Raw genomic sequence first — 4,975 nt, 5'->3', positions numbered from 1 at the left:
CTTCACGTGCAGGGAACTGCTGATCACTTCTGGTGCAGTGTGGGCCTGCCAGGGCATGGCCTTCCTCTTCACATGCAGGGAACTGCTGATCACTGCTGGTGCAGTGTGGGCATTCAGGGGCATGGCAACGCTCTTCACGTCCAGCGAACCGCTGATCACTGCTGGTGCAGTGTGGGCCTGCCAGGGCATGTCCGAGCTCTTCCCATGCAGGGAACTGCTGATCACTGTTGGTGCAGTGTGGGTCTGCTTGGGCCTAGCAGAGCTCTTCACATGCATTGAACGCTGATCACTGCTGGTGCAGTGTGGGTCTGCCAGGGCATGGCAGAGCTCTTCACGTGCGGGGAACCGCTGATCACTGCTGGTGTAGTGTGGGCCTGTTGGTTCATGGCAGAGCCCTTCGCGTGCAGGGAACCGCTGATCACTGCTGGTGCAGTGTGGGCCTGCTTAGGCCTAGCAGTTCAGGGAACCGATGATCACTGCTGGTGCAGTGTGGGCCTGCCGGGGCATGGCCGAGCTCTTCACGGGCAGGGATCCGCTGATCACTGCTGATGCAGTGTGGGCCTGCAGGGGCATGGCAGAGCTCTTTACGTGCAGGGAACTGCTGATCACTGTTGGTGCAGTGTGGGTCTGCTTGGGCCTAGCAGAGCTCTTCACATGCATTGAACGCTGATCACTGCTGGTGCAGTGTGGGTCTGCCAGGGCATGGCAGAGCTCTTCACGTGCGGGGAACCGCTGATCACTGCTGGTGTAGTGTGGGCCTGTTGGTTCATGGCAGAGCCCTTCGCGTGCAGGGAACCGCTGATCACTGCTGGTGCAGTGTGGGCCTGCTTAGGCCTAGCAGTTCAGGGAACCGATGATCACTGCTGGTGCAGTGTGGGCCTGCCGGGGCATGGCCGAGCTCTTCACGGGCAGGGATCCGCTGATCACTGCTGATGCAGTGTGGGCCTGCAGGGGCATGGCAGAGCTCTTTACGTGCAGGGGACTGCTGATCACTACTGGTGCAGTGTGGGCCTGCTTGGGCCTAGCAGAACTCTTCACATGCCGGGATACCGCTGATCACTGCTGGTGCAGTGTGGGCCTGCCAGGGCATGGCCGACCTCTTCACGTGCAGGGAACCGCTGATCACTGCTGGTGGAGTGTGAGCATGCCGGGGCATGGCCGAGCTCTTCATGTGCAGGGAACCGCTGATCACTGCTGGTGCAGTGTGGGCCTGCGGCGGCATGTCCGAGCTCTTCCCATGCAGGGAACTGCTGATCACTGTTGGTGCAGTGTGGGTCTGCTTGGGCCTAGCAGAGCTCTTCACATGCATTGAACGCTGATCACTGCTGGTGCAGTGTGGGTCTGCCAGGGCATGGCAGAGCTCTTCACGTGCGGGGAACCGCTGATCACTGCTGGTGTAGTGTGGGCCTGTTGGTTCATAGCAGAGCCCTTCGCGTGCAGGGAACCGCTGATCACTGCTGGTGCAGTGTGGGCCTGCTTAGGCCTAGCAGTTCAGGGAACCGATGATCACTGCTGGTGCAGTGTGGGCCTGCCAGGGCATGGCCGACCTCTTCACGTGCAGGGAACCGCTGATCACTGCTGGTGGAGTGTGAGCATGCAGGGGCATGGCAAAGCTCTTCACGTGCAGCGAACCGCTGATCACTGCTGGTGCAGTGTGGGCCTGCCGGGGCATGTCCAAGCTCTTCCCATGCAGGGAACTGCTGATCACTGTTGGTGCAGTGTGGGTCTGCTTGGGCCTAGCAGAGCTCTTCACATGCATTGAACGCTGATCACTGCTGGTGCAGTGTGGGTCTGCCAGGGCATGGCAGAGCTCTTCACGTGCGGGGAACCGCTGATCACTGCTGGTGTAGTGTGGGCCTGTTGGTTCATGGCAGAGCCCTTCGCGTGCAGGGAACCGCTGATCACTGCTGGTGCAGTGTGGGCCTGCTTAGGCCTAGCAGTTCAGGGAACGGATGATCACTGCTGGTGCAGTGTGGGCCTGCCGGGGCATGGCCGAGCTCTTCACGGGCAGGGATCCGCTGATCACTGCTGATGCAGTGTGGGCCTGCAGGGGCATGGCAGAGCTCTTCACGTGCAGGGGACTGCTGATCACTGCTGGTGCAGTGTGGGCCCGCTTGGGCCAAGCAGAGCTCTTCACATGCAGGGAACCGCTGATCATTGCTTGTGCAGTGTGGGCCTGCCAGGGCATGGCTGACCTCTTCACGTGCAGGGAACCGCTGATCGCTGCTGGTGCAGTGTGGGCCTGCCAGGACATGGCTGAGCTCTTCACGTGCAGGGAACCGCTGATCACTGCTGGTGCAGTGTGGGCCTGCAGAGACATGGCAGAGCTCTTCACGTGCAAGGAACCGCTGATCAGTGCTGGTGCAGTGTGGGCCTGCTTGGGCCTAGCATAGCTCTTCACATGCAGGGAACCAATGATCACTGCTAGTGCAGTGTTGGCCTGCCGGAGCATGGCCAAGCTCTTCACGTGCAGGGAACCGCTGATCACTGCTGGTGGAGTGTGAGCATGCCAGGGCATGGCCGAGCTCTTCACGTGCAGGGAACCGCTGATCACTGCTGGTGCAGTGTGGGCCTGCCGGGGCATGGCAGAGCTCTTCACGTGCAGGGAACTGATGATCAATGCTGCTGCAGTGTGTGCCTGCCGGGGCATGGCAGAGCTCTTCACATTCAGGGAAAAGCTGATCACTGCTGGTGCAGTGTGGGCCTGCCAGGGCATGGCCGACCTCTTCAGGTGCAGGGAACCGCTGATCACTGCTGGTGCAGTGTGGGCCTGCCAGGGCCTGGCAGAGCTCTTCACGTGCAGGGAACCGCTGATCACTGCTGGTGCAGTGTGGGCCTGCCGGGGCCGAGCAGAGCTCTTCACGTGCAGGGAACCGCTGATCACTGCTAGTGCAGTGTGAGCCTGCCGGGGCATGGCCGCGCTCTTCACATGCAGGGAACTGCTGATCACTGCTGGTGCAGTGTGGGCCTGCCGGGGCATGGCCTAGCTCTTCCCGTGCAGGGAACCGCTGATCACTGCTGGTGCAGTGTGGGCCTGCAGGGGCATGGCAGAGCTCTTCACATGCAGGGAACCGCTGATCACTGCTGGTGCAGTGTGGGCCTGCCGGGGCATGGCAGAGCTCTTCACATGCAAGGAACCGCTGATCACTGCTGGTGCAGTGTGGGCCTGCCAGGGCATGGCCGACCTCTTCACGTGCAGGGAACCGCTGATCACTGCTGGTGTAGTGTGGGCCTGCTGGTTCATGGCAGAGCCCTTCACGTGCAGGGAACCGCTGATCACTGCTGGTGCAGTGTGGGCCTGCTTAGGCCTAGAAGAGCTCTTCACATGCACGGAAACCACTGATCACTGCTGGTGCAGTGTGGGCCTGCAGGGGCATGGCAGAGCTCTTCACGTGCAGGGAACTGATGATCAATGCTGCTGCAGTGTGGGCCTGCCGGGGCATGGCAGAGCTCTTCACATTCAGGGAAAAGCTGATCACTGCTGGTGCAGTGTGGGCCTGCCAGGGCATGGCCGACCTCTTCACGTGCAGGGAACCGCTGATCACTGCTGGTGCAGTGTGGGCCTGCCAGGGCCTTGCAGAGCTCTTCACGTGCAGGGAACCGCTGATCACTGCTGGTGCAGTGTGGGCCTGCTGGGGCCGAGCATAGCTCTTCACGTGCAGGGAACCGCTGATCACTGCTGGTGCAGTGTGAGCCTGCCGGGGCATGGCCGTGCTCTTCACATGCAGGGAACTGCTGATCACTGCTGGTGCAGTGTGGGCCTGCCGGGGCATGGCCTAGCTCTTCCCGTGCAGGGAACCGCTGATCACTGCTGGTGCAGTGTGGGCCTGCAGGGGCATGGCAGAGCTCTTCACGTGCAGGGAACCGCTGATCACTGCTGGTGCAGTGTGGGCCTGCCAGGGCATGGCCGACCTCTTCACGTGCAGGGAACCGCTGATCACTGCTGGTGTAGTGTGGTTCATGGCAGAGCCCTTCACGTGCAGGGAACCGCTGATCACTGCTGGTGCAGTGTGGGCCTGCTTAGGCCTAGCAGAGCTCTTCACATGCACGGAAACCACTGATCACTGCTGGTGCAGTGTGGGCCTGCAGGGGCATGGCAGAGCTCTTCACGTGCAGGGAACTGCTGATCACTGCTAGTGCAGTGTGGGCCTGCCGGGGCATGGCAGAGCTCTTCACATGCAGGGAACCGCTGGCGCAGTGTGGGCATGCCAGGGCATGGCCGACCTCTTCACGTGCAGGGAACCGCTGATCACTGCTGGTGTAGTGTGGGCCTGCTGGTTCATGGCAGAGCCCTTCACGTGCAGGGAACCGCTGATCACTGCTGGTGCAGTGTGGGCCTGCCGGGGCATGGCCGAGCTCTTCACGTGCAGGGAACCGCTGATCACTGCTGATGCAGTGTGGGCCTGCAGGGTCATGGCAGAGCTCTTCACGTGCAGGGAACCACTGATCAGTGCTGGTGCAGTGTGGGCCTGCTTGGGCCTAGCATAGCTCTTCACATGCAGGGAACCAATGATCACTGCTGGTGCAGTGTGGGCCTGCTTGGGCCAAGCAGAGCTCTTCACATGCTGGGAACCGCTGATCACTGCTGGTGCAGTGTGGGCCTGCCAGGGCATGGCCGAGCTCTTCACATGCTGGGAACCGCTGATCACTGCTGGTGCAGTGTGGGCCTGCAGGGGCATGGCAGAGCTCTTCATGTGCAGGGAACCGCTGATCAGTGCTGGTGCAGTGTGGGCCTGCTTGGGCGTAGCATAGCTCTTCACGTGCAGGGAACCAATGATGACTGCTGGTGCAGTGTGGGCCTGCCGGAGAATGGCCGAGCTCTTCACGTGCATGGAACCGCTGATCACTGCTGGTGGAGTGTGAGCATGCCGGGGCATGGCCGAGCTCTTCACGTGCAGGGAACCGCTGATCACTAATGGTGCAGTGTGGGCCTGCAGGGGCATGGCAGAGCTCTTCACGTGCAGGGAACTGATGA

This window comes from Ambystoma mexicanum, chromosome 2q, assembly GCF_040938575.1.
Source record: "Ambystoma mexicanum isolate Mex_15411 chromosome 2q, UKY_AmexF1_1, whole genome shotgun sequence".
NCBI classification, from domain to species: Eukaryota; Metazoa; Chordata; class Amphibia; order Caudata; family Ambystomatidae; genus Ambystoma; species Ambystoma mexicanum.
The sequence above is the reverse complement of the archived record's forward strand: the minus strand, read 5'-3'. Positions refer to the sequence as shown.